Genomic DNA, 8415 nt, shown 5'->3' on the forward strand with positions numbered 1-8415 from the left:
GCGTTATGTATACTCCCGGAATCAGTTCCATCGGGTACCCACTAGGAAACGGGTCCAAGAAATCAAGAACCGGTACCGGTCATAACTTTATGCATGGTTTGTTGGTGATTTTTGATGATTTTTTGTTTCTGAGTTTATTCGTTTGTTGATAATTTTTTATTATTTTTTGAGTTTTCTGGGTTTTACGATTTGTTGATGATTTTTATGGTTTTCTAGGTTTGTTGGTTTCTAGATGGCTTTTTATGATTCTTTTTTATTTTATTTTTCTGGGTTTTGATATGCTAATGATTTTTATGGTTTTCTAGGTTTGTTGGTTTCTTGATGATTTTTTTATTTTTATTTTTCTGGGTTTGGAGCCATTGGAGGGGGGAATAGTGGTGGCGGTGAGGGGAGGGCATCGCCGACGTTGAGGGGGGGGTGGAGAGCAACCGAACACCAAGGAGAGGGATAGGAAGAGGGAGAGGGAGAGGGAGAGGGAGAAGGTTTGTTTTGTTTAATAACTCTGTATTTATTTATTTAGAAAACAATCCTACTTTCTCCCCTTCCCATAAAAGTATAGGTTAAATCTATTCTAATATTTAATAGCAGGAGGTTGGAGAGCCATGTGGTACTCTCCTAGAATTTCAAAATTTTATTATATAAAAATAAAAAATAAAAAACCCTTGGATTCTCTACCTTTTTCTGTTCTTTCATCCCGTCGTTTCGCTATGAAATTCATCTGTAAACTAACTACTCTTTAATCTTTCATAATTCTCTTCCTTCTCGTACGAGTTCAATTCAAACGTTTTTATTTTGCAAAAACATGGAAGTGAGTAAATCTGAAATTCACTTTTCAAGAGTTTTCCTTCTCTATGTTTTCGCCTTTTCCTCCTTTTCTACAGAGTATTAGTATTATAGTTCAATTCAATTTAATTGTGTGGAATGTGATCAATATTTTTCTCTATGGTGGAAATTCAAAGACAAGAGGATCTAGAGAAGAAGATGATTTTCCAGATTGGAAATTATGACACTAAAGACAAGCCCTAAATATATGCAGAACAAGGTTTGTATTTTAATTTCAAGATTGGGTTTTGTTTTCGGCATTTCGGGACATTATTATATCCATGTTGTTTCATTCGTTTCTGAAGTATTATAGTCCAATTCAATTTGTGTGGAATGCGATGAATATCTTTATCTCTTCTATTTCATTCATTTTTGAAGTAGTTGTCGAGAATGATATAAGAGTTTTCTTCACTTTTTTTTAATGAGAAGTTGTTACAAATAGGATACGTGGTTTCTTAGTTTAACTAGGCTGATTATGTGAAAATGCAATTGTTTTTTTCAGGGGTTTATATCAGTTGTCATTACCGTTTGATTAACTTTGTGCAATTTGGTAGTTTTGTTGGTTTAATCATGTGATTGTTTTGAAATTGCATTTAGTTGTATTTTGGGAAGCAAGTTTAATTAGGCTGATTATGAAAAAATGCAATTGTTTTTTTTTTCCAGGGTTCATAAGAACAATGGTTATCTTATGGTGTCCTGAAATGATGGACTTAATCAAATGCGTGTGGCGGTATGTTGATCATTAGTATAAGTATTGAATTGAATCAATTGAGATATAAATTATCTGTTCATATTTGTGGGTGTATAATTCTTGATAATGCACCATCACCCCTCTTTGTTTAGTGGGATTATTGGTATTGAATCTTCGTTAAATGTGGTTTCTTTGTTAATGTATGTTAAGTGTTCGACGAAATGCCGCGCCGAAAGGGGTCATTCAATTATGTGTTTCTTTCTCTGCTAGCATATTAGAATTTTGGTACTATTTGTTACTGAGTCCATGGGGATTCTTTGTTAATGCATGTTAAATGTTCGGCGAAATGCCACACTGAAAAGGGTCATTCAATTATGTGTTTGCTAGCATTAGAATTTAGGTACTGTTTGTTGTTTATTCAATGGGGGTTATGGTTTTGCTGTGAATTTTTGATATACCGTGATTTTGCAGGTGTTGTGAGTTGCTTCCTAATTTCAGTAAATTGTAGATAGATAGATTGTAGTTTTGACATCAGGGCTGTTGTACATCGGTGAAAATTTCTATTTAGGGTTTATCTGGTAGTCCTTCGGGTTATTGTGTTCACTCGCCTGCTCGATCCTCAAGAGCATTAGATGGGCGACTTTGTGCCGTACCTCAGCTTACAAAATTTGGGAGGCTCCTTCGACTTGAAGGGTATTATGCTAATTATCCTCAATATTATTTGCATCACTAGCCCTTGGCATAATAATGATAATGACATGGATTATGTCTAATACGCCCTCACTTTACAGAAATTGATTGGCTCAACTTAAGAGTAGATATTCTCGACCTCAGCTTTTGTAATTTAACACCTTACTTATTCTCTGCCTCTTATTCCTTTCTCTCAAACTCTCAGTGTTTATTGACCAACAACTAATTTCTCAATGTTTACACGTTATATTATACAGTATGACAGTAAGTGGAATGTTAGGATAAGTGAGAGTAAGACATATCTTAGACTTGAGTCACTGTCTTAGCATTAGATAATATGCAATTGTTAATGTTGTAATTGAGCCTTGGGATGAGATTATTGTCCAACCATCAGCAGGTCCTTTGTTCGGGATGGGATTATTGTCCAATCATCAGCACTCAGCAGGTCCTTTGTTGATGCAAACACTATAAGGGCCTAAGGGGAGAAATGATCTACATAACACAGAAGAGTCAGGCATGAAGATTCTTTACCCTTCATTAAATAGCATGTTTTATGTTTAGCTTGCTTATATCATGTTCACATTCTGTTTAATTATTGTGCAACTTAGAATGAGTGGCCTATGCTAGAAAGTCCCTGACTAGGGAGCTTAAACCAGTATAACACCTATACATATTTCAATATTTCATGATCCAAATGTAATCTGATGAACAATCAAGTCCAATTTCTATAAAATCAATGATCATCTTCTTACGCAAAAAGACCAGAAAGTACGGCCAAAAAGAATTATTATTTTATTCGTTATAAATCAATACGAAGTATTTGCTTGAGAACTAATTGATGTGAAATTCAAGCAGGAGTCAGGAGTCAGGAGTGCATGCTTTATGATAACAATATGGCTCTGCGATTATTTGTCATATGTTTTGTTCGTACAATTATGTTTTTCAATGCTGATATTGATAAAGGTCTAATTTGTAAGGCGTTCTTATAGAAAATGTACCCATTTTTTAAAATGATTGAGAACTAATTGATGTGTAATTCAATTAAGAGTGCATGCTTTATAATAACAATGTGGCATTACTATTATTTGTCATATACTTCTTATATTTTGTTATCGTACAATTATATTTTTTTTAATGCTGACGTTGGCGGTTTAATGTGTAAGATGGTCCTATAGAAGACTTACCTATTTAATAGTTATAAATAAAAACAAATTGATAACTGATATCGTTCCTTTGCAGATTAAAGGGAAAATAATAAGAGGCATCGACAACATCGGCATCGACAACATAGCAAAGGAATAGGTCATTGGTGTGGAATGCAGGGCATCAACAACGCAATTATAATTTTTCTTATATTAAAGAATAGTTTTTTTGATTGTAACTAATCTGTTTGATTTTATCTACTCCGTATTATGTTAGGAATAACTTTTAAAGAATGTAATACTAAAACTTTAATCATGTATTGTACAAAGAATTTAACTAAGATGTAGTAACTATTAGACATATTAAATACTTCTATGTAAATACAACAAATTATTATTCTATAAATTGAAAATTTTCAAAAAAAAAACACGATCGTCTTTCTATGAGTTCATTTTTTCCGATTTCTCGACTTCGGCTTTGGAATTTAACATCTTAAAAATAAATAAAAAAGTTTAGAAATCGTCACCACTTAATGTTTCCTTTACTCCGTATGTAATTTTCTTAATACATATATGAGCCAAAACATAATGTACATCTGTACTGCAGCCTGCCGGCAACTCAACAAGTATCGTGATGATTCCTTTTAGCATTCTTATTTGTTAGTTTAAGACTTAAAGTTGATACGCTTTGAAATATGACGACTCTGCTAGGTGAAGACCCATTAACATAAAGGATTTTCAGGAAACTACACTTTTGTTAACTATGAAGTGGACGAAGTTGAGCTTTTGAATGTCAATATGATAGCTCTGAACATCAGTTAATATGATAGCTCTGAACAAAGACCTCCATGGTAATTTTTGCAGGAAAACGTTAAGGATGGTCTCCATTTTTAAACTTTTTTGTTTTTTAAGGTGTTAATATATAATAAAAATTAAATAAGTTGTTAACTTAAAAAAATTGATTTTTTTAAGGTGTTAAATGACAAAAATATCCCAAAATCAATTACAGCAAAAATCTCAAATTGAAAAACACATAACTATTATTCAATAAAATATATATAAAATAAATAAAACAAACACTTTTCTAAAATGATTTTATTTTTTCAAATTTAAATTGATATTACGTTGAGACTATGATGTTTGTTGTTCAAACTATGAAATAATAGAGCGCACCGTGCATCGCACGGGCTTAAAACTAGTTTATTCTGAAGCTGGTTACAAGTTACTCTAACATAGTATAGTACAATAAAATTATTATAAACCTGTGGCAAAAACATTTGAATGTTTTTCATGATTTTTTTTTATACAGAGGTCAGAATACCAATTCGATCGACCATTTTTAATGTTAATACTAGTTTATACCCATGCTAATGCACGGGATATCTATTATGCTAGAATTTTTTCATATCACATACGTAATGGTGACATTTAACAGTTCTCTAATTAATGTTACAATTTTATTATTAATTGAAAATTATGGAAAAAATCGAGTTCACGTCGATTTATGAATTTATTAAAATTAAATGTTAGATTCTACAATAAAAAATAACAGTATTAATGTATTTTCATATACGAAGTAATTTTAAACTTTTAGTTGATTCGCATAATCGCTCCTTATGTTTTTTTATTTTAAAGTAATAAAATGGGATATTATGATGACATGTTATTCCTTTCTTTCTTTTAGTTAACATGCAATAAGTGCGGAATACTTTTTCCCTATTTCATAAATGCTAGGAATTTTAGATCATGTAATCACAAATAGTGCAACGTAATTACTTTTTTCATTTCTATACACACCCTTATTGTTATTTTATAGTGTCAAAACATTATTCACAAACTTTGTGGGTGTACAAATTAATAATGTAAGGCTAGTATTATTCTACGAATGATCAAAAGCCACCAAATATAAAATGAAAGTCAATTACCTTCTCTTTACACTTCTAAAGTTATTTTTTACAAAAAGAAAAATAAAATAAAAATCACCCACAATGTATAAGATTGCCATAATACCCTATAAAATATTGCCATTTATATATCTCTTCATAATGTGAAAAGATAATCAAAATAGGTTGAAGTTTATCTTGAAATTGGCTAAAAGTTTCTCCAACAATATATTATTTTTCTTGATTTTTTTATGCAGAGGTCAAGTACCATTTTTGCAGACTATTTTTTCCCTTTAACTTAATGATTTAATAATTGCTTCTTTTTCCCGCTTTCCACAATGTTTTTATTTATTTATTATTTTTTCTTATATTTTAATTTAATTGCTTATTTTAGTGTAGTTTGTCTGAGAAACTTTGAAATGAGAGTTTTTTTTAATCATACATAGTACTACCTTCGTTTTTTGTGAGAAACTTTTATCAAGAATCTAAATCAATAATCATCACAAATTCAACAAATTAGAAAATTAATAATTTTGATTGATATGTATCCAAGCAGTAAAAGAAAATTAAGTCCATTGCACCATTCGCTTGTGTCTCAAAATAATATCTTTTGAAAAATGATATATATTGGTTACTGATAAAATTGATACGTTATTACTTAGTATTACTTTTATTTACTTGTCGGTGATTGATGTCCTAATATTGCTATTTAGGCTGATTTTTTTGGGGGTGGGGGGAGCTAAGATGGGTAAATATAACTCTTATTTTAGTTTACTTGAATATACGGTACGATTTTCCGAATTAAGTTATTTGACTAAAGTTTCCTAAATACATTGGATTGAATGAAATTTTTTCAAAACACTTTTAGCAGTTTTGAAGATCTCTTTGAGCTTTTTTTAATTATATTCTTTATTATTTAAGTTTCCTATTTTGAAGATATGTCCTAATTATTTTTTATCAGGTTTTCTTTTTTGGAGAATCGGGTGGGTTGAAGATTGGTGTTTGGAGTCCTCTCGTTCAGCACAACATTGCTTTAATAATATAGTTTTCTTTTGACTCCCTAACCACTCATTTTGCTCGGCAATCTACCTCGGGTTTTTTCCTATCCTAAAAACTCTTCCACACCAAGAAATTCTTAACGTCTCTTTTGATAGAAAGTATTAATGTCATTATTTATTTTGACTTCTTAATCGCACATTCGGCTCGGATTTCCACTTTGGGTTTTTTTCTCTCTCTTAAAGACTCTTCTACACTAAGTAATTCTCATCGTCTCGTTTAATAAGCGATATTAACTGAATGGCGATAAGATCCAAACGAATTATACGCTTTTGTCAAAGGTAAATACAAGTATCAAAAAACTTATATACATATGAAGGTCTTATATGTATAACACAAACTTCTTACCAAATATTTGTACTTAGAACAATTATCCATGTCATCTAATTCTAATTGATTTTTTTAAAAGAATATATTCCAAAAAAATCTAATAAATAATCAACTACATATTTAATTCAATAAAAGAAATCTACATTTTCATTATGAAATAACTCCACAAAAGTTTCTCATTTTGGACAAATGAGTAAATTATGCAAATGAGCAAATCTTACTTAATCTTGATCATCCATGTGAATGATTCGGATTACTTATCACCTTCTCTTTATAAGGATCTTCTAAATGAAATTAAAATAAATATTTTTTCCTTAACCATAATAAATAGAATTATCAATAAAATTACAGTTATACTTCAATTTACTAAATCTATAGTAATTAATTTCACATATTCATATTCATATTCATCTCCAAAACTAAAGATTTCATTAAAAAAAAATCAAATCCGACCATAATAAAAACAAGCCCTTCAAATGTATATAAGGAACCAAAGTGGTTAGTAAGTCCATACACATCTTAAATTTTCTAAAATTTGAGGAACCAAAGTTAATTGTGGTATAAAATATTAACATGGCAGGAAAGACATATTTTATTTATATCCTTCTAATTCTTATGATGATGACTTATATGTCTCGTGGTGAGTAAAAATTCCACTTTTGCAATTTATGTCTTTTAATTTTTGTTGTATTTTTGTATAGTTAAGTGAAAGTACAAACTAGATAAAATTACTGATCCAAAATGCCTAATTGTAACCTGTAGTTATATTTCGTAGCATTTCATTTTCTATTCATATATTCATTCTTTGTAATATTTTGTTTTATGTAAGCAGGTGACATTAGTATTGAAGTTCCTCAAACAACACCTTGCATCCATTGTCATAATCAAGATATGTGCAATAGCGGGTGCATTGACATGGGTTACGAGCCTGGAGTATGTAGCGGAGCTGGTATTTGTTGTTGTTATTGATATAAAAAAGTTAAATTTTCACGAGTATACCAATAATAAAAGTTAATAAAACCATTATTCTTGTTCATGATGAAAGAGACGTGCATTTCCTATTATGCGGTATGATCATATTTGTTACTCAGTGGATTCTTTAATTATCTCTATTGTTTCTCTGTTCTTTTTCATTTGACACGTTATTATTATAATGTTTGCCAATGCACTACTTCAACCATTAATCTTTTTAAACTATCAGTAAATAAAATTTATAAAAAATTAATATTTTTAATATATAATAAAATGAATCTAATGAGATCTCACATGACTATGTTTTCTTCATACATTAAACTCAATATCCTGCACATAAGTCCACAAAAATTAATTTTGTTCAAATTAACAAATTTGATTAAAAATCAAAAAAAAAAAATCAAAAGGGAAAAAATATTTCAAATGAGCAAAAAGTTCAAATGACTTACTCCCTCCGTCCCGGAATACTCGATCCGGTTTGACCGGCACAGAGTTTAAGGGATTTGAATTGACTTATTTAATTTAATAGGTAGTAGTTGATAGTGGGGTATTATTTTATTGTAGTTAGTGGGAAATATGTAAAGGGGTGGGGTTGGGGGAGAGTAGGGGTTGAATTTTTAATTATTTGTTGTATGAAGTAGGGGTAGGTGGGTTAATATGGGTGGAGTGAGAAATAATATAATATTGTTAGAATATTTCCATTTTTAGAAACAGGTCAAGTATTAAGGGACGGCCCGATAAGGAAAACAGGTCAAGTATTCCGGGACGGAGGGAGTATTGTGTTATGCATTCGCAAGCTTTTTGGGTCATCAAGAAGATATTCGGCTCT

General features: G+C 30.4%; 1 long non-coding RNA gene across 2 annotated transcripts; it reads left to right on the plus strand.

The window, feature by feature from the left end:
- The first annotated feature begins 83 nt into the window (after positions 1-83).
- On the plus strand, positions 84-3688 carry LOC130468024 (uncharacterized). Of its 2 annotated transcripts, XR_008928313.1 has the most exons (3): positions 84-1042; positions 1486-1552; positions 1985-3688. It is a non-coding gene; the product is annotated as an uncharacterized lncRNA (long non-coding RNA). The 2 variants fall into 2 exon arrangements; XR_008928312.1 differs by having other exon boundaries at positions 1486-3688.
- Positions 3689-8415: the final 4727 nt, after the last annotated feature.

Source organism: Spinacia oleracea, chromosome 2 (genome assembly GCF_020520425.1).
Source record: "Spinacia oleracea cultivar Varoflay chromosome 2, BTI_SOV_V1, whole genome shotgun sequence".
In the NCBI taxonomy this organism is placed as follows: Eukaryota; Viridiplantae; Streptophyta; class Magnoliopsida; order Caryophyllales; family Amaranthaceae; genus Spinacia; species Spinacia oleracea.